The sequence below is a fragment of the Balaenoptera borealis genome, assembly GCF_965194805.1.
Source record: "Balaenoptera borealis genome assembly, chromosome: 9".
Lineage (NCBI taxonomy): Eukaryota > Metazoa > Chordata > Mammalia > Artiodactyla > Balaenopteridae > Balaenoptera > Balaenoptera borealis.
Genome location: NC_138873.1, coordinates 66,863,053 through 66,890,081, shown reverse-complemented (window position 1 = coordinate 66,890,081; position 27,029 = coordinate 66,863,053). Strand labels below are relative to the sequence as shown.

Sequence of the window (27,029 nt, the reverse complement as noted above, 5' to 3'; positions counted from 1 at the left end):
AAAGCCACTGTTTCCTTATTGATTGTCTGTCTGGATGATCTGTCCATTGATGTAAGTGGGGTATTAAAGTCCCCTACTATTATTGTCAATTTCTCCCTTTATGTCTTTAATATTTGCTTTGCATATTTAGGTATCCTATATTAGGTGCATATATGTTAAAGAACATTACATCCTCTTCTTGTTTTGATCCCTTTATCATTATATAATGCCCTTCTTTGTCTTTTGCTATAGACTAGCGTTTACCTTGATATGAATATTGCTACCCCAGCTTTCTTTTCATTTCCACTTGCATGAAATATATTTTTTCATCCCCTCGTTTTTGGTCTCTGTGTGTCTTTAGCTCTGAACTGAGTCTCTTGTAAGCAGCATATAGATGGGTCTTGTTTTTTTACCCAGTCACCCTAGGTCTTTTGATTGGAGCATTTAGTCCATTGACATTTAAAGTGATTATTGATAGCTGTGTATTTATTGCCATTTTGCTACTTGTTTTTCTGGTTGTTTTTGTAGTTCTTCTCTGTTATTTTCTTCTTCTTTTAGTTTCTTCCCCTGTTGTTCGATGATTTTCTTTTGTGGTATATTTGTGTTCCTTTTACGGTAGGTTTTTTTTGTATCTATGGTAGGTTTTTGATTTGTGGTTACCATGGGGTTCATATATATTGACCTATATCTACTTATTTTAAACTGACAGTGTTTTAAATTGAAATACATTCTAAAAGATGTACATTTTTTACTCCCCTCTCTCATGTTTCGTGTTTTTTTTTTTTTTTTAATAGCTACTTTATTTATTCATCCATTTATTTTTGGCTGTGTTGGGTCTTCGGTTCGTGTGAGGGCTTTCTCTAGTTACGGCAAGCGGGGGCCACTCTTCATCGCGGTGCGGGGACCGCTCTTCATCACGGTGCGCGGGCCTTTCACTATCGCGGCCCCTCCCGTTGCGGGGCACAGGCTCCAGACACGCAGGCTCAGTAGTTGTGGCTCACGGGCCCAGCTGCTCCGTGGCATGTGGGATCTTCCCAGACCAGGGCTCGAACCCATGTCCCCTGCACTAGCAGGCAGATTCTCAACCACTGCACCACCAGGGAAGCCCCATGTTTCGTGTTTTTGATGTCATATTTTACATCTTCACATCTATTCCTTAACTTTTTACTAAGTTACAGTTGAATTTACAAATTTTGTATTTTAATCTTCATACTAGCTTATTTAAGAGGTGGATCCACTGTCTTTACGATATATTTGCCTTTAGTAGTAGGATATTTTTTTCCCTATAAATTCTTCTCATTGTAGCCTTTTCATTTCCACTTAGACCCTTTAACATCTCTTTTAGGGTTGGTTTAATATTGATGAGCTCTTTTAGTCTTTGCTTGTTGAGAATTTCTTTATCTCTCCTTCAATTCTGAATGATAACCTTGCTCAGTAAAGCATCCCAGGTTGTAGCTTTTTCCCCTTCAGCACTCTAAATATATCATGCCACTCCCATCTGGCTTGCAAAGTTTCTGTAGAAAAATCAGCTGATAGTCTTACAGGGGTTCCCTTGTATGTGACTCTTAGTTTTTCTCTTGCTGCTATTAGAATTCTCCCTTTATCTTTAACTTTTGCCATTTAAATTACGATATGTCTTTGTGTGGGTCATTTTGGGTTCATCTTGTTGGGGACTCTGTGCTTTCTGTATGTGCATATCTGTTTCCTTCTTCAGGTTCAGGAAGTTTTCAGCCATAATTTCAACAAACACATTTTCTACCCCTTTCTCTCTTTCTTCTCCTTCTGGGATCCCTATAATGTGAATGTTAATATGTTTGATATGGTCCCAGAGGTCCCTTAAACTGTCCTCATTTTTTTTTTTAACATCTTTATTGGAGTATAATTGCTTTACAATGGTATGTTAGTTTCTGTTTTATAACAAAGTGAATCAGCTGTACATATACATATATCCCCTTATCTCCTCCTTCTTGCATCTCCCTCCCATCCTCCCTATCCAACCCCTCTAGGTGGTCACAAAGCACCAAGCTGATCTCCCTGTGCTATGTGGCTGCTTCCCACTAGCTATCTATTTTACATTTGGTAGTGTATATATGTACATGCCACTCTCTCACTTCGTCCCAGCTTACCCTTCCCCCTCCCCGTGTCTTCAAGTCCATTCTCTACGTCTGCGTCTTTATTCCTGTCCTGCCCCTAGGTTCTTCAGAACGATTTTTTTTTTTAATGATTCCATATATATGTGTTAGCATATGGTATTTGTTTTTCTCTTTCTGACTTACTTCAATCTGTATGACAGACTCTAGGTCCATCCACCTCACTACAAATAACTCAATTTCGTTTCTTTTTATGGCTGAGTAATATTCCATTGTATATATGTGCCACATCTTCTTTATCCATTCATCTGTCGATGGACACTTAGGTTGCTTCCATGTCCTGGCTATTGTAAATAGAGCTGCAGTGAACAGTGTAGTTCATGCCTCTTTTTGAATTATGGTTTTCTCAGGGTATATGCCCAGTAGTGGTATTGCTGGGTCGTATGGTAGTTCTATTTTTACTTTTTTGAAGAACCTCCATACTGTTCCCCATAGTGGCTGTATCAATTTACATTCCCAACCAACAGTGCAAGAGTGTTCCCTTTTCTCCACGCCCTCTCCAGCATTTATTGTTTGTAGATTTTTTGATGGTGGCCATTCTGACTGGTGTGAGGTGATACCTTATTGTAGTTTTGATTTGCATTTCTCTAATGATTAATGATGTTGAGCATCCTTTCATGTGTTTGTTGGCAATCTGTATATGTTCTTTAGAGAAATGTCTATTTAAGTCTTCTGCCCATTTTTGGATCGGGTTGTTTGTTTTTTTGATATTGAGCTGCATGAGCTGCTTGTAAATTTTAGAGATTAATCCTTTGGCAGTTGCTTCATTTGCAAATATTTTCTCCCATTCTGACAGTTCTCTTTTCATCTTGTTTATGGTTTCCTTTGCTGCGCAAAAGCTTTTAAGTTTCATTAGGTCCCATTAGTTTATTTTTGTTTTTATTTCCATTTCTCTAGGAGGTGGGTCAAAAAGGATCTTGCTGTGATGTATGTCATAGAGTGTTCTGCCTATGTTTTCCTCTAAGAGTTTTATAGTGTCTGGTCTTACATTTAAGTCTTTAATCCATTTTGAGTTTATTTTTGTATATGGTGTTAGGGAGTGTTCTAATTTCATTCTTTTACATGTAGCTGTCCTGTTTTTCCAGCACCACTTATTGAAGAGGCTGTCTTTTCTCCATTGTGTATTCTTGCCTCCTTTATCAAAAATAAGGTGACCATATGTGCGTGGGTTTATCTCTGGGCTTTCTATCCTGTTCCATTGATCTATATTTCTGTTTTTGTGCCAGTATCATACTGTCTTGATTACTGTAGCTTTGTAGTATAGTCTGAAGTCAGGGAGCCTGATTCCTCCAGCTCCATTTTTCTTTCTCAAGATTGCTTTGGCTATTCGGGGTCTTTTGTGTTTCTATACAAATTGTGAAATTTTTTGTTCTAGTTCTGTGAAAAATGCCATTGGTAGTTTGTTAGGGATTGCATTGAATCTGTGGATTGCTTTGGGTAGTAGAGTCATTTTCACAATGTGGATTCTTCCAATCCAAGAACATGGTGTATCTCTCCATCTGTTTGCATCATCTTTAATTTCTTTCATCAGTGTCTTATAGTTTTCTGCATACAGTTCTTTTGTCTCCTTAGGTAGGTTTATTCCTAAGTATAACTGTCCTCATTTTTAAAATTATGTTTTTCTTTTTGCTGTTCTGATTGGGTGATTTTCATTATTCTATCTTCCAGATCAGTTGCATTCTTTTGTATCACCTAGTCTGCTGTTAATTCTGTCTAGTGTATTTTTAGTTTCAGTTATTGTATTCTTCAGCTCTGACTGCTTCTTTTTTATATTTTCTAGTTTCTTATTAAAATTGTCACTGTGTTCACCCAGTCTTTTCACAAGTTCAGTTAGCATTCTTATTACTAATGCTTTGAACTTTTTATCTGGTAAATTATTTATCTGTTTCATTAGTTTAGTTTTGTTTTCTTGTCCTTTTATTTGAAAGAAATTTCTCCATCTTCTCATTTTGTGTAACTTTGTCTCTATGAAATTATGTGAAACATTTACCTATTCCAGTCTTGATGGGGTGTCCTTGTCTGTGAGTGTCCCTACCTGGTCTCTGTGTGCCCAGTGACTTTGGTGGGAGAGCTGTATCTGAAGTGCGCATGAATCACATCTTCCTCTGGTGTGTGCTGGCAGCTATCACTTGGTGGGAGTTGGGCTGGAGAGGGAGGGGCTTGAGCCAGAGCCGAGTGTGAGCCAGGGCTTCTCCTATGCTCAGTGGCCATCATTGCCCTGTTGTGGGCAGGATTGGGTCCTAGGGTGCTGGAGCAGAAGTCTTGAGGGTCAGGTCCAAGCTGTTTCCATCCCTTCTAAGTGTGTGCTCTCCCCACTCTCAGTAATAGCACCTTTGCCCCAGAGGGCAGCAGCGCTGAAGTAAGAGGGTTTGAAGCAGGTGCCCAGGCAGGTCAGGGCATGTGCTAGGGCTGTCCCTGCATGTCAGTCAGAATTCCAGATCACTCTCAATTTGCTGCCTCCTCTGGCACCAGTAATGGCTGCCCTTGCCCTGTTCTGATGCAGTGCCAGGTCCTAGCTAGCCCCATCTCCTGCAACTGCACACTCTCCTCTGCAATGGCAGCCTTCACCCTATTATGGACCTGTGCCGGAGCAGGAGGGGCCAGGGCCGGTGCTTGGTGATGGCCAGGATGCACACGCAGACAGGACAGTTGATCTGGGAAACCAGCCAGAGCCCCAGGCAGTTTCAGTCTGCTGCTCCTCCTCCTTGTTCCCCGGAGTAATCAAGTGTGTGTGCACTCTTCATAGATAGTCTCAGTTTCTTATTATCCACCTATAAGTCCTACTGGTTTTCAAACCTAAGGGGACTTGTCTTCCCAGTGTCGGATCCCATGGCTGGGGTGCCGAAGGTATTGTTTGAACTCATGGCTCCCCAGGGAGAGCTCCAAGCCTGTGATATCCCCCTCCTTTTCTATGTCCCCTCCTACGGTCACGGGTCCTAACCTGATCACTTCTCCTCTTTTCCTACTTAACCCTGTGTGGATCTTTCTTTACAGGCTTTGTTGTAGAAGAATCTTTCCGCCAGTCTCCAGTTTGTTTTCAGTGAGAATTGCTCCACATGTATATGTATTTTTGATGTGTTCATGGGGGGAAGGTGAACTTAGTGTCCTCCTACTCTGCCATATTGACCTCCTCCCATCTATTCCTTATATTTAAAAACAGTTTTTAATATATATTATATATATTTGGGGATTTTACAATGTGCTGTTGTTGTATGAGAACTTCTGGTTTTCCTTTAACTCTATGTTACTAAGATTCATCTATGTTGTTGAGTATAGCTATAGTCTATTTCATTTTGTGGGTAAACTACGCATTATTTATTCTCCTGTTGAATTCTATTAGCAGTTTGTTATTGTTAACAAATATTGTTTTTACACACTCACTCATGTATAAGGGTTTCTTTAGGATTCATATAATATCATAAGTGTAAATGCTGAGTCAAAGGAAATACATATGTTTACCTTTACTAAGTGTTTGTATATTCAGTTATATTCAAAGTAGTCTCCCTTATAATAGTTTACTTTGAAAAATATATTTTCTTAAGTTATATTATCCATATGCCCAAGAACCAATAATGGTTTTCTGATCAAATGACTCTCCATAGTGTAATCAAAATTCTCCAATGACTGGCAATCCTATGTCCATTGAAAGTCATCTCTCATTGTTCCCCTTAAGGTTCACTTCACTCCAGGCCTGCGACCTCATTGCCTCACCTCACTTTCCCTGCTTTTCTTGTCTCATCTTACCTTCTATCTCCTCCTTATCAATCTCAGCCTCAGAGGTTTGAGAACACAGACTCTGGAGCTTGAATCTCTGCTTAATCACCATAAGCTGGGAGACCTTATTCATCTCTGTGTCTCAATTTCCCCGTCTGTGAAATGGGGATAATAACAGAACTTACCCAGAGGGTTGTTGTAAGGATTAAATGAATTAATATCCACAAAATTCTTAGAACAGTAAACACTATATAAAAATTTGATTTTTTTATTACTTCAGAACAGGCTCTTATATTGTTCTAGAAGTATTTTGTGACTAAAATAATTTTACGTAGTGTTGAATTTCATTAAAAATGCATCATAAGTACCTTGCCTGAGAGCAGAAACCATTTTGGTACAACTTTCTTTCCAAGTATTTAGTTCAAGTTGGGTCTGTTGAATAAAATGCAATAAAAATTCTATGGGAATCAGGTTCCCAAGTGTTCATAGTCTTTGTAGTGGCTACAGAAAAGTAGCTATCTCATGCATAAAACGCCACTTGGCTACTAATTCATTGCCATGACACTAACTTATGATCCAGACCTTAGCACTAAGCCTAAATAATTCACCTTGGAACCTAAATCCTAAAGAAATAACTTGGGACATAGGATAGAAAGAGTCTCCAAAATAAAGAAGACTGGGATGTGCCCATTTTTCTAACCCTGCACAGGGTTCTATCTTCTGAAGATTGGATTGAATTGCAGGAAGCTGTGTTTTCCTAGAGAATTACTCTAGTGAAAAGGTGAAATAACACAGGGTCCCGGAGCAGACCTGAACGAGGCACCTTGGTGTACTCCCAAAGGCTGACACTGCACCATGATGTCCACTCTCCAGCATCATGCTCCAGCGAGGTGCCATGTTCACTTGAAGGGGTGAGCTCCCATGGCATTGCCATTTCTGAGCTTATTGATCAACATTAGCTGTCATGACCACAGGTTGCTGGACAACCCAGTTAATCTTTAAAGATAAGTCTTCTTTGATTGCACACTATAACATTATTCTTGCAAGGGCCATTTTCTGAAGGACTTCTGGAGCAACAGAGAAAGCCATAAATTGCTTTCTACTGCTGGGAAAAATCATGTGTCTGTTTAAGTATACAAGCATCTTCAGCTGGCTATTTGTGATTGCAGCATTTTTAGACTCAATAGAGTCACATATTAAAGCAAACTCTCTCTAAGAATTTGAGTATCCTCTCTCTGTAGTTTGAAGCACACAGATGAAGATAAAGATACATTGGAGAGGAAAACTTGTTTCTCCCAGAGAGGCAGAACAGAGATTGTGAAGTGTTAAAGGACCCAGAAAAGGGATAATGATGAGAATTGCAGGTATTCTTGAGCTATTGGATCAATTCAAAATGCATGAGTTTTTCAATTTTCAGAGAATACTATAAATGAAAAAAGTTGTCATGCCAGTTGACATTTAAATATTGCTGACTTGTAGTTTTAACAAAGTAACTCATATTGCCATGAGTTGGAGGTAGCAAAGACCTGCATAATCACTGAATCTGTCCATCTGTTTGAGTTCTTAAATTCAGTTTTTCTTGAGTCTTTGATCTTAAAGTATTAACAAAATTCTTATATTTTTATTGGATAGGCATGTAGTGTAAGAAAATAAAAGAACTGTGTTTTTATGTTTTAAAAAGTTAAGGGGAAAGAGAAAACACTTTGAAAATATAGGTAATACTTATAAGTAAGTATTTTAGAAGTGTGACTAACCTACCTCTCTGTAATTAGATAGTGAGCTGGGATGTTACAAAGCTGGGAAAGGAAGAAGAAAATTTTTTTCTCCATAGAAGTGGTAGTTGGAATTTTTTCTGTATTAGAAAGAAAGAAGTCTTAAACTTAAGAAATGTGATGTCATCCTTCATCTTTTTTAAACTAACCTTTGGCCCATTTAAGAATTAAAATAATGTATAGCCTTCTAAAATTGTAAGAGGATTCTCCAATAACATCCTTGGAATGAAGAGATCAGGATGACTATTCTTTAATCCGAACAAGTTATTTATAAGATTATGAAAAATCCAGGTTCTTGCCTATCCTCCCTTCAGAGCAAGACATTATTAAATTACGAGACAGAAAAAAAGAACCATGAATCTGCTACATCCGGTAATCACTCAAAAAGTTTCAGTGATTATTGAAAGCAGGTTAATGCAAAACTCAGCTATTTGTCTTTGATATACATGAGAATTCTTTGGACATTTCATCTAAATCATTTTGAAACACCCAGGAGCTTAGTACTATAATGCAAACAGACCCATTTTTATAAATTAGGTAGTGGTACACATTCTTTAAAAGGTACACCATATTACTATAGGCCAAAGGCTCTTTCATTTCATTATATAACAATGACAGCAACTCAATTTAAGTGTATAATGACCCAAGCCATCCATAGCAGCACAAATTTAATAGCAACCTTATCTGGAATGCTGACGAGGAGCACTTCCCGAGAAATCATTACAGACTCTTCAGTTTACAAAACAATTGTCTTTAATCTTTAATACTGTAAGCAGTAGGGAGAAGATAGGCACATTAGCACAGCTTTACGTTTTATAAATAGCATTTAATACGCCATATTCAGATGCTGTTGGGCTAAGCATCTTATGTCAAATAGTTTTAGAGTTGATAGTACCAGGATACTAAAGAAATAGTACCAGGATTTCTTTTTTTTTTTGAAAGACTAGACACAATGCTGGCATTCTCACAATGGGGCTTAGGAGGGTTTGTATATTAATGAAGTTTGAAGGCAAAAACCTTAACCATGTGTCCTTAGAGAAATGTAAGACTTCTTGACATAAATTTCAGTTACAATAAGAAGAAAACCATTAAGAAGAAATTTTCTCAGTTCCATGTAGAAACATTAGCATCATTAAGTTCACGTATTCTGCTTGGAGCATGAAGTCACAAAATAGCCTCACCATGATAGCTCTTCATCTGCCCTATAGTTTCTCACATTAAAAGTTTTTCTTTTATTATTGCATGAGAAGTACTCACGTGTGAATTTCCCTTTCTCAGGGAAGCAAACATATTTTTAATTGTTGTAGTACGTTATTGGATTAGCATGGAAGAGAGCCTTAATGAGACTGCTGAAATTAAAGGCTGGGTTCACATCGTCCCTGGGATGCTCCTACTCAGTACCTGCCGGCCTGAACTGCAAGGCGTGCCATTCACACTTGGCATACCCTCCTGGGGCATTAGGGTTCCTTGATGATAGGAAATACAGTTGTTAACTTTATAGTACACAGACACAAGTGAATTATGAATATATTGAACAATTTTCCTGCGTTTTAATATGAATAAAATAAGGCTTTAAAGAAATTTCATATTTGTGCTGTACTGCTCCAGAGGTAGGCTCCCAGGTTTCCAGGAATAAGCACACTTGCCTTTCAGTTAAGGGCATTTTGGAAGGAAGGTCCGAGGAGGACCGGCTTAAACAATAGGGAGCATGACCCACTGTCTGTAGAAAGCACGTGTTAGATTATAACTTAAGCCAAAGAAATTAAAATGTAGTTTTGTCTCAAGATACGTTCCAATGGGACTTTTTCTCTAACTGCAAAAAGAACTGGGAAAAACGCTGGTTTTGAATTCTTGACCTTATGCTTAAAGTGTAATCAAGCTACTTTGGAATTAATTTAGGCATTATTTATTTGGAGAGAGTAGATTTATCAACTTGCTTCATACTTTCTACTTCTTACCTCTTTTGATTTGCCCCTTGGGTTTTGGGGGGGGGTAGTTCTTTTTGATAATCACTGTTATCAGCTATCTCAGTTATAAAGGCCTCCTTCAACTTTAGATGGTTTGACCAATTTGAATTGCTATTTAAATACATTATGTATATAAACATCATCCTAACAGAAACAGTTTGCAGATATTAGTCTTTTGTCTTCTGACTTTGAATATGTACATCTGCATGAAGGAGCATACTTTCTATGGAAGAACTTCAACTATGATGATCTTCTCCATCTTAATGTAATACCATCTAACAACCTCTTAGTCAAGGGAAATATCAGACCCCTGCCCTGCCTTCAAGGAGTTTCTCGTCTGTTATGGGAGATGAGATGAAGACATAGAAAACAATTTTAGAAAAAAACTGCCCCGTAAGGTGTTAACTTAATTAAACAAGGAGGCTATCAGACTAAGGTGGCTCTCATGCCAAGGAGGCCTACAGAAGCAAACCAAAAGCTGAGCCAGTAAATGCCTCCGGGTCACGAAATTAAAACACTAAGGACAATTAATCACAAACAGCCAACTAGGCTTTAAGTTCTAGCCAATCAAGTAATTTCTTTTCTTTGCTTCTGCACCTTCTCTGTATAAGTCCTTTCCCTGGCTCCTGTCCTCAGGGAGCTCCTAACCACTTCCCATTTGGCATACCCCAATTCACATCCATTTTGGCTCAAGTAAACTCTTAACATTTTTAATATGCCTCTGTTTATCTTTTAATGAAGGTATAGAAATATACATTCAGAAAGGAATTTGCTGTACAAGACACAGAGCCTTTCTTCATAGTTTACTTGCAAACATCTAGCGAAGAACATGTATTTTAGTGTTAAAGCAGGCACTAGTCATGATTACAATTCCCCACATTTTTTTAATGCAGTCTCTATATTCTGAAGAGCTTTCAGTTGATCCTCACAACAGTTTTGTGAGATAGGCAAGGCTTTTCTTCCATTTCACAGAGGAAGAAACTAAGATTCACAAAGGCTAAATAACGTGTCCAGGGTCATAAACCTAAAAAGTGGTATCACAGTACTTGACCCTACTCCAGTGATTTCAAGTTCAGGTATATTTTCTCAAATGCTATGCTGCAAGATTTCATGCCATTTAAAGTCCTTTATAGTTATGACTTTGTATTTATAAGTGTGACCTTTATAGTCACATTAAAAGGAATCAACTCTGGAACTCAGACCTTCTATATCTGGGTGCTCAGAAACATGCAAAATAATTTTCTCAAAATGAGGTCTGTGGAACTCAGAGATGAGGAAAAATAGAAATAGAAATTTGGAATACTACATACTACAGGCCTCTCTGGGAGACTCATAGTGTACATGGAATAGAAAAGACCTTGAGAAATACTACAAAAAATAAGTTTGCTTACTGGTTTCCCAAACTAATCTGGACCTGGGTCGTCCTTTTTATCCCACTTATTAACAGTTTCCACATTAATTCTGAATTAGAGCTTATTTATATAAATTTATATAATACAATTATTTATATAAATCTCTTAGTTAAGAGTGGGATTAAAAAATTAAGCCTAGTTTGAAATTCCCAATACCAAATAGGGTAGTAAATGCCTGGAATATGAATCTTATTCTCCTTTACCTTTGAAGGTCCCTGTAAAGAAAGGAGAGGATCTTTTGGCTTCTTTTTTCCTCCTGCTTCCATCCTTTGGCTGTTCCAGAGCTGTTAACCACCATGCTGTGATGGTTTGAAATAAGCCAGCCTCACTATGAAAAACTTTGATAGTTTCAACATCTCTTTATTTTCCTCCCTGTAGTGATCACTGTGGCACAAAATGATTTTTGAGGTTATGGGATAAGAAAAAAAGTGCTATGAAAGCAGGTCTTATTGATCCTTTTGTAGGAGGTCTTATCATCGAGGACGGAAGATGCTGTTACTGAACTGCTTTTTACCAGCCTATGGAAGAGTCGATGCATTAAGTTGAAAAGAATGGGCTTAGATCATAAATCTGTTCTTTGGGGAAACTACAGATTCAAGCTCTTTGAAGATATTTATTCTTTCAAAGTTCTTAATTTATGTTTATTCATTTCCCCCAGTAGATTTCAGGCACAAAGATAAGAAGGAAAACTTAATTCTTTACTGTGGCCATGCCTGGTCAGTGATTAGTATGAAAATGCTTTCTAAGTTTTCCAAAATTGCTTTTAAAATAACCATATTTTGCTGCCTTTATTGTCATGCTTCTGTGTTTGATACTAGTTTAAATCTTGCTATTTTGTGAATATTATAAAATAAAACCCCAAAGAAAAAAGGCTGAAAGGAAATTCACCAAATATTAACAACGATGGTTTTCTTAGGAAAGTGGAATTTCTAATATCTTACGTATTTTTTCACATTTTATGCTATACTGTTATACTATTACATAATATTACAATGAAAATCAGGAAAAAAAAGTACTAAAATTATGTAAAATTGAAAATTAGTGTCCTATTTCTCCCTAAACTACAGGCATGATTTAAAACTTTTTGTTTTTCCCTTAATCACCACCTTAAAAAAAGGAGAGGGGGGCCGAGTAAATGTATAATATTTCCAATAGTAATGCTTTGCTAAAATTAAATGATCACATGATGATGATTAAACATCTAGATCTGCCTCCAATAAAGAAATGAGGAATGGCCTAATTACTGTAGTTTGCCAGTAAAAACCTATTCATTTATCATTTCACCTAACATCACCACTGGAGTTTTACAAAAAGAGCCTTTTTCAATCAATGACTTCCCTCTCTCATAAACTGGGGTTTCTGTTGAGCAGACAGGAGGGATTTAGCTGACACTCGCTGAGCAGAGCCCTCCAGCCTTCACCATGAGTGCCTGGGGAGACTATGACTGATTTACATGCATCAGGTCTTAGGAGCTATTGCTCCAAATAATCGGAAACCAGGCATCTATCAGTTCTCCTCCCTTCATGTTTCTTATGTAGATTTATTTCTCATATAAATTCACTTTCCTATTGGTTTTGATACAGGTAAGACCAGAAAGACTTTGCTGAAAAGATTTGGGTAGTCAGTTGAGATTGTTTTTTCCCTCCTGAGAGAAACTAGAAATTTTATATGAAGAAGTAAGATTTTTCTTTGAAGGTACAGGAGGAAATATTGTATGTATTTAATATATCCCTAGGATCATTCCCTAAACTCCATATTCAGGTGCTAAATTTAGCCAGTCTAGTTTGACATGTTTTAGTGATGTTTCCTTAACTTCTCTGTGTCTGACTATTCTTCAGGCGAATAAATCTTGATGACAAAAGCTTCCCAATAAAGTTGATAATGAGCTACCCTGAAATTAATCATATGGTTTATGGACTCTCTAGACCCCTAGTTTCTCTTCTGTTCCTTTTTTTTTTTTTTTTTTTTAAGCTGTCTGTTGCCTTTAATTAACATCTAAATAGATACCATATTCTTCTATAATTACAATATGGAAATGTCTATGAACAAAATAGATAATTTTTGTCATATGCCTAGGAAAGAATGGTGGCAATAAGATTCATCCAAGGTTTTAGCAGCAACATCTAGTCAGCCAGGGCGTGGTCAGTGTTTGGGGACAGAGGTAAATATCCACAACCCGTGCATACCTTTGACGACTTCTTTTAGTGCCTGATTTACCATCTGGTGCTGCTGGACCGTTCTCTTCTCCTTAAATTCTTCCGATTCGATTTGAATTTCGTACAGTGCCCCACAGCCTCCTGAAATGTCAGTGACTTTGATAGCTGTAGCTCGAGGAAAGTTTTCTTTGAGAATTTGGGTCACTTTGAGCTCCCCCTCAGTCTGCGAGGCAAACATGCGCTGGGCACAGTGGCGAAGAAGAAGCCGGCGGGTTCCGCGGAGCAGAGGCGCTGCCGCGGCGGGTCTCCACACCACCGGCCCGGCCGACAGGGCCCGCCGTCTCTGTTCCTTTTTTTTACCACATTAATGGATGCTATTTCACGAACTGCCGTAAGAAATTGAGACGATTGTGAAGTCCGTATCACTTATCATACCAACCTAAAGGGTGAGATATTTCTGTGGATAGGTATAAGTTAGCAGAAAATAAGAAAAAACACAAGGAAGAAAGCATATTACTAAGGACTTGAGAGTGATTAAATCTTTGGATTATCTAGTTGTCACATTTAAATCTACTTTTCCAGCATTTCTCTGCAACTTCTCTCTCATGAGTCCCTCACCTGCATCCTGGACTCCAGCCGTGTACTTCTTGATGGGTCATGTAGCTTGATATAGGAGAGTTTGATACCACCTTCTCCTCCTGTACCCTACCCTGGCTGAAAACCATTGCTCCAGCCATGCTCATTTTTTGGATACTCTGAACATTGGCCTCCTATGAATCTGTGTCTGACCCTGCAGTTTCCTCATTTATAATGGTCTTCCCACACTTCTCTGCTCCACCTCCTCCTAGATGCCACTCATATATCAAGAATTAGCTCAAGCACTGTCACCTTTTGAGATTTCACCGCCTTCCTCGGTACTACCACTGTACCTTGAAATGCATTCCTTTCAGCACGTGGGATATGTTGTGTTAGGATTATTTGTTTCCATGCCTGTCTCTCCCTTCAGGATATGAGTACCTCAGTATCAGACAGTGGCTTATTCATCTTTGTATCCCATCACCTAGCAAAGCCTGGGAAAACCTAGATTCACAATGAATGTTGGCTGAATGATTCTTGGCTGAATGAATTGTGAATCTGAAGGCTGTAGATGAAGATTCTGGCAGGTGTGGTTGGAGAGAAAAGAGTTTTGAAAAGATTATGGACATGGGCTGTATGCTTTCAAAGGAAAGCTGGTCCATAGGGAGCATCTTGGGCAGCAGGTTTCTTGGGTAGAAGTGGAGAACAATGAGAGAAGGAGTAGGTTTTCAATAACAAATATCAATTATTTTGAATTTTTTCTTGGGGTCGTCCTGAACATGTGTTCTTATCCCTTTCTTATGCATTCATCTACTACATAGGTGAATTAATATAAAACGAAGTCACTGCTTCTAGCCATCAGGTTTTATGTTTGCTTAGTGCTGTCTCACATAGAATGATGAAATTCCAAGAAATTCGGTATTTTCCTAATCCTTTCCAATCTGTAGTTCTACAGAAAGGTCCTATAAGCGATCCAAATGATCTGATGGAAGACTCTTCTTGCTGGCCTTTATGTAGCTTGAATGCTTAAGGATCTTATGGTGAGAAAAATGACTTTGGAAGCTACTGGGTTAGAAGCATACTTCGTTCATTCAATGGGACAAAACACTGCCTAAGTCAGGGGAATAATATGCATTTTAGTATATCAGTGGGGAAATACTCCTGCAGAGGGCAGGAGGTGTGGTGGGATATGATTCTAGTTACCTACAAACTGGTTGCATCTCAGATATTTTGGATTTAAACTCTCCAAAGACCTGAGTCACCATACCAAGTTTCTTTAAACTTTTTTTTTTTTTCCCTGTGCAGAATTGAGTGCTCTGCTGGGTGCTGCACTCTTAATCCTGATTTCCTTCCTAATTGCACAAGTGGTTGAGCTCTTACAACGCCATATTTTTGTTCATTTGCATTTACACAATATACTTCACCGTGTGCTTCAAATGCACCATTTGAATGTCGAGTCCTGTCTCCATCTTTAGGTTCTTATAATGGCTGGGCCCACGAGTAGGGCAAGTCTCAGGAGAGCTGCTATAATCTCAATATGAGACTGTCTTCTTACAATTGGCCAATATTCAGCTGACTTCTTAGGTGATGCTGAGTAGTAATTCAAATGGAAGAACACAGCAATAAGTACAGGGAAAGAACACCCAAGGTGATCATTTAGAAATCTTTTTCAGGTCAGAATAAAAGAACATGGGATTTGTTCTATTTTATTCCAAACACCATGTAATCAAGAGGGTCTCAGGCTCCCAGGGAGTTCAATACGTGGGGTTGCTTTATAAAACTGTTGAACAAAACCTGAAAGAATTCTTGCCTTGCATTTCCTTCCTAATCCACATACTTGTTTTCATACTTGGTCTCTCCGGTCAAATCATATAATTTCACCAAATGCTATAACTTCAGTTTCTGAAGAAGACCTGTTGATCAAATATAGAGCACATTTGAGGCGGCAAAACATATCCATGATGTGATCTATCATATTCACTACATTATAAATTTTCAACATGTTCTCCTCTTAGATTAACTAAATAAGCAAAAAGCATCTTAGTTATTCTGAATGGCAGAATCACTGGAACCAGAGGTGGAAGGGTCCTGATGCGGTCATTCTATACTGGCTTGTGCTAAAGATTCCTCTGTGGCAGGTTTTCTCAAAGTCCATACTATTGACGTTTGGCCAGCATTTCTTTGTTGTGGTGGCTACTCATTGCATTGTAGGATGTTCAACAGCATCCCTGGCCTCTACCCATTAGATGCCAGTAGCACTCCCCCGGTTATGACAACCAAGAATATCTCCATATATTGCCAAATATTCCTGGGGAGTTGGGGGCAGGGGGAACAAAATTGCCCTGGTTGAGGATCATTGCTCTGTAATAACAATCTCGGCAGCTGTGATCAGCCTACTTGGGCCATATTTTTATTCAGGAATTATAACATCTAATGAGATCTAAGAGATAAAATGTGGAGGTTTGGCTTGTATTGTGGAGAGTGAACATTTGTTAAATATCTCCAGTTCACAGCCAAAGTGACCTGGGATTTCAGAGTTGATGTAATGATTTTCTTCTCACCAGCCTATGCCCAGTCTGTTGTCTCAGACTTCCTCATCTCTTTCAAGGCAAGGCAGGGAGAAGCGCAGACCACCTTTCCCATAGATTTTCCAGCAACGACCTATTGGTTCTATATATCAAATCCTTCTAATCTTAATCGATTATTACCATTACTTTGAAATGTTTAGCTTATCAGTAGGATATCAACAGTGATGTTGCTCTGTAACATTTCAAATTGGAATCAAAATCTTGTACTTTTTTTGGGATAATTCACAAGTTGGATTTACTAATCTGTACTCACCTGAAGTTATAAACCCAGGATTTAATTTATGGAAACTGCCAGCAAATCTTAACAGCCTGCTTTTGATTTATAAGTCTCTCTTCTTTCTAATGGTAGTTGTAGCCAAACTGTTTTTAGTGTTTTGTAAGTCCAAAAATTAATTTCCATATCCTTAAATGGGTTTACAAATCCTAACACAGGTTTACAAGTCCTGAAACAGGTTTTCAAATCGTCAGTGAATCCTACATAAAAATACTTGACTTATAAACCTGGATTTTGCACCTGGTTTTCCAGGAAGGTATTATAAATCAGGAATTGAGAGCACCCCGGCAGAGTGAGCCCGGGCTCTCTTTGGGAAGTCCGGCTCTCTGCATCAAATTGCACAGGCCTGGTTTACAGCAGCAGCCCGAGCTGGCCACGGCTCCTCTGGTTCTGACATGCCAGTGCCTGTGAGGAAGAAGGGCCACGTCCCACAGGCTGGCTAAAACAGCCACTAATCAGACTGAGGACAGCAAACCATTCATCTTTTTGTCAGAAATGGGAAATGGCATCCAGATAGTCGAAACTCCCAGTTCTAGCTGAGTAATACAGCAGAAATACACGCAGGCATTTGGCAAGATGCTAGTCAACATTAGCACTGACATTATGCTTCAGAGCCCAGGGCCAAGGTCAGGGTCAAGAGTGTGTGTCCTTCCTCAGATGGGGCTGAGGATGGGCATCTGGGCTTTGTCCCTCTGCCGTCTTCATCATGGTGCTGAAGATGTCTGGCCTACGTGAGGGTATACACCAAACTGGGGGCAGTGGTTATTCCGGGGAATGGGATGAGGGTGGGTGGGAGATGGGCAAACTGCATTTCTACTTTATTCACTTCTGGGCTATTTGAATGTCTTTCACAGTGAGCCTATATTGATTTCATAGTGGAAAAAAATCACAAAGAGATTTTGTCGAGAATACAAAGGGAACAAGAGGTTTTGTTTTTACTTGCTCTTTAGTAGGTGCCTAAAGTAGATCGTCACGCAGAGCCCCTTCATTAGCCAGCATTCCACTCCACTCCGCATAGGTGCCCCTTCACATTTACATAGCAGATTAAAGTCCTTCCATAGAACGCTTGCTTATTTACTCCTTCAGTTTCCTGTAAACCAGGCAAGGCAGCAGTCATGTTCCAGGTGTGGGAAATGAAGCTCTCAGAGGATAAAAAGCTTGCTTTCCCCAAAAGAATATTTAAGTGGCAGAGACAATATTTGGACCAGCTTTGGACTTCCAGTTCCCAGACTGGTGTTCTTTCCATGACACAACACGAGGCATCATGGCACACATAGGCCTTCCCACGGTAGAGGTTGGAGGTGCAACCTGTCTGCTCTGGTCTGGTGATCCTTGCTGCAGTTTACCCCTGTGTTAGCCACCATCTGTGACCCCAGTGAAGCTTTGTCCATAATGGTCTTCTTTGAAAAACTATGAGCTATTAAATTTTCTTCCTCTCTCTCTCTCTTTTTCTCTCTCACATACCATTCCACTAAGCCAAGTTGTGCCCTTCAACAATTCTGCCCATTCCCTCAAAAGTGGGCTCAAACACCAGTTTTTTTTTTTTTTTCCTTTTTTTGGTTTTGTTTTTTGTAAAGCTTTCCTGACCACTCTACCTCAGAGTGCTCCTTCGGATGGTCCTAACAGTGATTGTTTGTTCATCTGACATATAATTACATACCTCCTCACCTGATTTCTTTCATTTTTGGTGAGAAAGGTCTCTGGATTTAAAATCAGGAATTCTAGATTTGTGTTCTGGCTCCATTACTTGCTGGAAATGAAGCCCATGAGCCTCAGTGTGTTCAAATGAGAATATATTTTAACCTACTTACCTACTGAACACAGTGATCATAATGCCCAAATGAGATAAGATGGGAGAAAATGTTTTGCAAACCTTAAATGCTGTGTAAGTCAAGTAAACTATGGAAGCTACTAACATAGTCCCACAGTTGGGGATCTGAAAAGTTTAAAAGTGCACAGGGCCAATGATATTTCAAAGTAACTTCAGTGGTGATTTGGACACAATAAATGCAACACAGTTACATAGCATACGAATTTGCATTAAGTAAAATTATTAAAATATTAATAATTCATTTTGTATGCAAATTTTGAGATAAAGGGAGTCCTCGAACTTTAAAGATAGTTGCCGAAATTACAAAATTTCAAAGCTGTTGGGCTGAGTAAATGATAAACTATGTATATGATGTTGTTACTTGGCAGTGCCTCTTTAGTTGTTAAAGAGAAGTAGCACTCACTCTTTACTGGAATAATGAACCATGCCTTTGTTCCATATGTTGAAATGTGTTGGTTTAATTTCACTTTACTATAATGAATCAATATAAAGAGCCAATGGCAAGGTCATTCAAGCTTTCATTAAGCAGTAGTGTTAGTGTTAGCGCTCTGAATCTCCCTCCTTCCTTTTTACCTTCCAAAATAGTAACCTCGTAACATAAGTTAGGTGGGAGGAAATACCATTTTACTGTGTTATCATTTAGTAGAACTAACTCTGGGAAATATTAGAGATAATCCCGAGTAAACTAAGAAGGAATAGCAAAGCAGGCTTTCTTTCAAATTCTTTAAAGTTTTCAAATATCCAGCCAGGGATGATGGTAAAAAAATTGCTAAGATTGTGGGGACGTGGCTGTATGCTACACATCACTGTAACGCGCCCCTAGACTACATGGGTATGATGGAATTCACTCTGAGAAGGAAAACCGCTATTTATAGGACTTCTACTGATAGGAAACCTCTATTGATAGGACTCATTTTCCTATCAGGAAATTAGTCTTGAATTTTGCAAGGTTTGAAATATCTCTTTAGGAAAACCTCTCTTGCATAACACCTGACTTTCCTGCAATCAATGTGGTGAAGATATGGCCCCTAAAGATTGACAGCTAGGTACTGGAATACAATACAGATGAGACTGTAACCTTTAAAATGTTGTCTCTAACTTCCAAGACCTTTCCCTTTCTACATCTAGATCATCAACTTCTTGAAAGCAGGAAGTAGTCTATTTCATATTCTTTGGACTTCCTCAGTATCTAGTAAAAAACCCATACACAACAGATATTTTGGAATAATCGATTGAAAATATGCACCTCGGCTGTGCACAGACTCTATTTTAGAGTCTAATAAGAATTTCACCCCATGGATGATTTTAATAGATTATTTCAGTAAATGGGGTGCTTTGTTCACAGTAAGGCCACTGGTTTGTACCTGGGCTTAGAGCTAAGATGTGATTTGAGGAGGCCTGCTGATTACTAAATGATTGTTTAAATCTTTGCTTGTTGTCAGAAGCCCTTTACTGAACACCACAGCATGCTAAAGAGATGCTCTCCAGTCTAAACAAATAAATCAGATAATCCTAACATAATATAGAATCTATGCACTTAATGAAAACCTTAACAGGGAAGATGTGTGATAAAAAGTATTTATGTGCATCACTTAATCTAATGAAAGGAAAAAAGAGCTACAGATCTGCAGTCTGCACATACAGACAACACCCTCTGCCCTCACCTCCCTTCATCATCTCTGCATTAGGACCACTGAATTGACAAACACATACCAGTATTAATTCAAGGTAGATATAAAGTTTCTAGCAATATCCGGGATTTAGAAGAACCAACAGAACTAATTAAGAGGAAATGCATCTTTTCTTTATGAAAATAAAGTCCAAAGAGTTGTGGTGAACTTGGATGAAAAAAACTTACATTTGTAACTTCACTAACCTTTAACTAAAATTTCACATTTCCATCTGTTATGAATGTAGACAACAAACCACTATAGTAATAAGTAGTGTTTATGACCTCAACGCAAAATGTCTGCATAGATTACTGTTGACGCAGATGTCTTGAAATAGCATGCATGCTTGCTCATCTCTGCTTTGAAATTACGGTAGTTATTAGACAAATCCACTGGATCTTGTTATTAAATGCATTAATAAAGAAGCACATAAAGCACTAGATTGCAAATTAAGAATGATATCTTTATGATATATTTGGTTTCCTTTGTAATCCCATTTATTTTATGTTATGCACTGAAGAATATTTCTGGCAAGAAATGAAGAAGATTCACAAGACTTTCAAAGGGGCTAAGGCCCAGGAAAGGTTAAGAAACCCTGGTTTGGGCTTCCCTGGTGGCGCAGTGGTTAGGAGTCCGCCTGCCAATGCAGGGGACACGGGTTCGAGCCCTGGTCCGGGAGGATCCCACATGCCGCGGAGCAAATAAGCCTGTGTGCCACAACTTCTGAGCCTGTGCTCTAGGGCCTGTGTGCCACAACTACTGAGCCCACGTGCCACAGCTGCTGAAGCCCGCGTGCCTAGAGCCCGTGCTCCGCAACAAGAGAAGCCACCGCAATGAGAAGCCCGCGCACCGCAACGAAGAGTAGCTCCCACTCGCCACAACTAGAGGAAGCCCGCACGCAGCAATGAAGACCCAACACAGCCAAAATAAATAAATTTAAAAAAAAAAAAAAAAAAAAAAGAAACCCTCGTTTAATGGCAGTCAAAACCACAGTTGGATTGTCTTTATTTGGGAATTAACTGGTCATAAACTTTGAAGTCCAGGAGCCTACCTCAAAGTTGACAAAGAAGAAGTCCCTTTTACTGACCAGGTCTTTTATGATTATAAGATGGAGACTGGAGAGGCAACATTTGTTGCTACTGTGTGTCAGAAATGTCTGCACAAACAGAGAAAAGAGAAAAGAGGTCATAACCATTTGCTCTTTGTTTTTTCCCCCATACATTGGTTAAAAAGGACTTTTAACTACATCTCTTTAGACCTTCTCAGCAATAGGTAAATGATCTTTTAAAAAGCCACATACAAGAGAGCCATGCCCTTAATTCTTTGTGTCTTATGTACAGCATGAGATTTGCCATGTAGCATTATTATATACAGTGATTATACTCTACAGAAGAGTAATGGCAGTGGAAATAATCCCCAGAGCTGCTTTTGTTCATTGACATGAGTGATATCTGTTGCTTTAAAAAGTCTTTCCTGATTATAAATGGCTAGGCTATTTCCTTGCCAAGTGCTGACCAGACCTGGCCTTCCTTTTCCAAGCTGACAGAAGGTTTCAGGTTGAAAGGGATTTGGACTTGAAACTGAATTTCTAATCTGACCAGCTCCCCAAATGGGGCTCCTGTTCTTGGCAAAAATGCTCTCTGCCCACTTCCAGAAAGTCATCAATTATTCAGAGGGACTTTTCAAATGCCAACAGCTTAAATAAGAAAATGTGCCATGACAGAAGGAAGCAAGAATGGAGAGTCTCAGGCTGAGTCTATCCTGCTAAAAGGAAACCTCCTGGACCAGGGCTTTAGTGCAAAGAAGGCTTTTGATCCAGTGACTCTCTAGACCAGCTGGGTCAAGGGGGAGGGGACCTGAGCACCGTAGAGGTTTTAACCCATTTGCCCTGAGGTGGGTGATCTGCGATACTGATTCTTGTTGTGTCTCATACTCTGTTCCCTGAGAAGCACTACTGAGCATCACCTGATTCTTTATGGAGATTGCATTCATTCAATTGCATACTTCATCCTTTGATGTGGATACAATTCTTTTAAGTTCAAAATTTTAGGAAAAAGCTGGACATAAAAAGTTGACTCTCCTCCCCGCATTTCATTTCAATAGGCATTGAATATCTGCTATGTGCTTGGCATTATGATAGCTCTTATAGCAGACACAGTGTTTGCTCTAAGGAAAATTCAGTCTAGAATAATGGATTGGGCAAGGACACAATGATTGTAGGTGTTTGAGTTAAGGGGTTCTTGCCTTCAGAGAATTAGATTTAGTCCCTCATTGTGTAGAAAGCTTGGTGAGTCCCTAGGTTCTCAAATATTACTATACTCAACAATCTCTTTGGTTTCTTCATTTGTAAAATGAGAGATATAATATCTACCCCACAGTATATTGTTATTATACGTGACTTAAATGAGATTATGTACCAAAGAAGGACAATACCTTTTAGATATGTCAAGGCTGGGCTGATTCTCTAATTGAATAACTCACCTCCTTGTTGCATATGCAGCTCAAATGACAAATCACACCAAATCAGAGACCTTTGGGTCACTCCTGGACAAGGCTTGTATTAAATTGATGGCATAATTAAGCTATTACGGGAATTAGGGAAAAATTAACACAGGGATGTTTCCAAGGAAGAAGTGGAATTTGCCCTGAATCTTGAAGAGTCTGTAAGCTTCTAAAGGGCAGGGAGGGGAGACATGGTTAGGAATGGCTTCTGGCAGAGGGAACAGTACAAGAAAAAACCTGTACAAAAAACAGTGAGTCGACTAGTTTGCATGGAACATGATGTTTGCAATCATTACAGAGTAGTGAGGAGATGGATATTGGAGGGTAGGCTGAGTCATACTGTGTAAGTTCTTCATTTAGGTGGCAGTCAGGGAAAAAAATGGAATGTGTTTTAACTGGATCAGAGCTTTGCTTTGGAAAATTAGTTTGGTAGCAGCATGTAGAATGAATTGGAGGGTGCAAGTAACATTCAAGGAAAGAGATAGACTGCGACAGTCCAGCATTAAAATAGCACAGGAGTTTGACAGCTATTTCAGGGCTTTGTTTTGTAGCACCCATGAAGTTATGATGATGTAAACTTGGACTGTGGCAGTGGAAGGGGGAGGCATTCAATAGGCTTTGTAGGAACACACCTGACACAACTTAGCACCAGCTTTATAAGAAGCAGGGGAGACAATGACAAGATGATTTGGAGGTGTGAGGGCTGGGTGAGAGGAAGAGAGAAATAGTAGAAATAAAGAACTTGGGGGAAGCTGGCCTGTGCAGTGAGAGATGGAATAAGTCATGAGGTCAATTTGGAGTATGCTGAATTTAAGTTGTAAGTGAGTGAATTTAAGTTCTGAGTGGAGGTGACCAGCAGGCTGTTAGCAATTTGGGTATGGAGCTAGAAGAGAGATAAAGATTCAAGTATACTGTACACTTAGGCATCATTTCAAAGGAGGTAATTTTGAGACTATGGAAAGTAATAAGATTCCTGGAAAATAAAGAGAAAAAGAAAGCTAAGGTTAGAACATTAGCAAATATCTACTGTTGGTGTAGGGGTGTTGAGTGAAGGCACCGTGGGAGTAGGTGTGGGAAAAGCCTGCAAGGGCCCGGCAGGTAACTTAATGAGGAGGGGAGCCTGGGATTAGTGCATACTCACCCACTGAGTATGAGGTAGGTATCCTGGCGCACCAAGGAGGTGAGCCTGCTGCATGGGGACCATTGGGACTCAGTTTTAATGAGTGGGCCCAGTGTCACCAGATCTTCTGAGTTTTCAAGAGAAATCATGAATCTAGATTATAATGGGAATCATGGTATTATAAAACAATAAGTCAGATTTTTAAAAACACTGTGCAGAACAAAGAGAACATACTTGTTGTCCTGGCCTAGACCAAGGGCCGTGGAGCTCTCCTTCTGAAGTAAGTAGAGATAGAACAGTCAGAGAAGTAGGGGTAGAGCCAAGTTCCCATAGTTTGTAGGGATTCATCAATCCCTATGATGCAACAGGAAGTGAGAATTTCAAGTTGACTGAGTTCCATCGCTCTGGGAAGTTACAGAGGACAAGAAGTGAGAATGGCGCAGAGTCTGATGGGTGGGAGGCAGTTGGTGGCTTTCTAGAGAGCAGTTTCAGCAGCAAGGTCAAGTCAGAGGTCAAATGGAAATAAAGACATGTCCACAGAGGGGAAAATTCTGAGATATTCTGTGGGGTTGATAATCTTACGTTGCTATGGCTGGGATGGCAGATGGGAAGTCCTTAGTAGCTGGACCACTGATTAAGAGCCTTTCATGAGTGAAAAAAGACTTTCCAAATTACTACATTATTATGAGTGAATTAGGAGAGCAATTTGATCACTTGGAAAGTGCTCCTCTTTCAATAAATGTAAAATATGGATTCTTGCTGAGATTTCTAAGCTGCTTCATCTAAATTATATGCTAAAGTAGAGAAACAGATGTTAAATATGATGAAAACCAATTACAAGTTCCACAGTACAATGCTGTGTTTTACTTACATTAGTCTCCCTGCTAGCTTAGGTGCCATCCGTTTTGCCTTTATTTCCTGTTCATAACTCCAGGGTAAGCAACATGGGGGATTTAAGCAGTTCAGACTGGAGCCTGACAGGGATGTGCGGACGCAAATAGAATTGCCTCAGCAGATCCAAATATCTAACATAAGGCTGGTTGGGGAGGGAGGCGGGGGGGGGGGGTGTCCTGATTTTGCATATAAAGCAGATTATCAACTTTTCTGGCCTGACCTATCAGTGCATGTATCAAAGCTGAATTCTGACTCAATACTGGGGTAAAATTTTCTGGATTTTTAAAAATTTGTTTGTTTTTAATTTTCAATGGTTAAGTGCTATCTTGAGCACATGCCAGGCTGAAGCCTACATTTTGTCATTCAGGGACTGGGAACAGACACTCACTCAAATACCTCAAGGAAGAGGGGGTTCATTATGGATATTTTGGTGGCCTGGGATGGGAAGCCATCACGAATGAGGCAGCTGCATGGACTTCCCACTCTTGTCGCCACCTGGTCTGGTTCACGTGCCTCTGCTGGGTCAATGCGCATGCCCCCTTTTCTCCAACTCCAGGTGGATCCCTCTGTGGACTCACAGAACAGCCTTCTCAGAACTTCATCTTTCAGAGGGCTCTTTTGGCTATTCTGATGCCCCCTACTTTATGTACTTCAGTTCTCACTGTCGACTACTTCACTCCCTTATGATTCTCTCCTTACATTTCCTAAGAGGGCAATTTCATGGTTCCTGCTTATCTTTTTGGGGGGCTAGATTGCTGGCCAGCTTTAGGATTGGCTGACCTTGTGTCTGGTGACCATCCCTGGCCAATCGCCCTCAGTGGGGTTTAGGGACCATCTGATAACATGTCCCTTGAGCACAGACTGTAGATGTGGAAGACGTGGGACTTCAAGTACACTGACACTAAACTTATTCTATTCTTGGTGTCTAACACAGGGGAGGACCTCAGGAAATATCTGTTGAATAAATGACTGACAGAATGAATGGAGTAGATTTGTCTTATGATTAGAAGTGTGTGCGTTTGTATGTGTGAGAAAAATAGTCTCACGTTTGAGACTAAAGCAAGTCCACTTATATATTTTTAAATTATTGCAGTTGGAAAACTAAATGAGGAAAAGCTCTTGTGCTGAAGCAGCATCGGCTTAAAAAATAGCTATATCTCTTTTTAGGGCTTTAATGGTAAAGCATATTCTAAATTCTTCTTAATCTCCAATCAGTCACGGGTTGTATGCTCAATAGCCCACTCCCTCATTCTTTCTTCTCTTTGTATAAAATGGGGCCAGTAGAGAAATCCAAGTTGATTTAAATATGTATCTTTCTTACCAAATGAGTCAATTAATAGTTTAAAACTCTTGATTTCTTGGGGCTCAAGTCTCATAAGAAACTGATTACCATAACTCATTTTCAGAGTCAATTCTCTCAGTTCTAATTAGAATTAGAAATTTCTGAGGAATCCTGAGTGCTTGTATTTCCTATGTATCATGAGCTATGCTTGAGTTATTCATTGGCTTGTCTTTGGGAATTTAAAAAAAAATGACCTCTCGTTAGTTTGAGTGGATGGAGACCTCAGCCTCCTATTTTCTTACCTTCCTCCAACTTCTTTCCATTATACATTATGATCCATTCCAAAGTGATTGATGTGGTCACAGTGACAGTGTCTTTGTTTCTTTTATTTTTCTAAAGTCTCAGTTACATTAGCTAAAGTATTACACTGTAGAGTGTCACTGTTGTGCACATTTATTTGGAATGGAATGCATTCTGGAATAATCCAAAAATATGGCCATCATTTTCCTGGATGCCATTGGCTCCTCTTCTCTTCATGGTAGTTTATGGATATTGAGAACCCACAATGCAAAAAGGAAATTTAAGCTATACTTAGTGGGATCCAATGATTCCTATTTCATAGAAATCGGCTCCAGTGGTGAGGCATGTACTGCAAATTGCATGCTGACCCTTTAATGTCAAAGCAGAGGGTAATATTCAGGATAAGAACACAGATAGACAGAGAAGCCACAGGAAGCCAGGATAGGGTGACAGAACTGGGAGAGTGGCAGGCCTTGCGTCAGGCTAATATTGATTCTGGAGCTTGAGTTTTGAATGGAGTGTTTAGTAAATTAATGACAAGTTGATAAATGATTAAGAGAATCAAAATGAGTGGTTGTAAGAAGGCATTGGACAAACTAGCCAGCCAGCAGAGATCATGTTCACTCCAACAGGGTTGCCAAGCTGGAGATGTGGCAGAGTCAGGTAGTGATGAGCACTGAAGAGTAGGCGCTGAAAACAAGAATAAGGCTGACCATTTAAGAGTGAGGGTGTACTGAACAAGTCAGTTGAATGTCTTATGGCAAAGGTCTTCATAACAGTCACTCCATCCCCTTTAGAAGCTGGGACCCAGTTCTTCCTCAGTGGGTGCTAAAAGGCTCCTA

At 39.4% G+C, this 27,029-nt stretch overlaps 1 long non-coding RNA gene and 1 pseudogene across 2 annotated transcripts in view; one reads left to right on the top strand and one right to left on the bottom strand.

Annotated features, from left to right (window-relative positions):
- The window catches only part of LOC309635098, a 536,898-nt gene that overhangs the window by 179,829 nt on the left and 330,040 nt on the right, over positions 1–27,029 (top strand). The window lies entirely within an intron of this gene.
- LOC309635177 (bolA-like protein 3 pseudogene) lies at positions 3,223–13,774 on the bottom strand (annotated as a pseudogene). The gene is made up of 2 exons: positions 13,769–13,774; positions 3,223–13,499 (listed from the first exon to the last, which is right to left on the bottom strand). The product of its transcript is annotated as a bolA-like protein 3 pseudogene (transcript).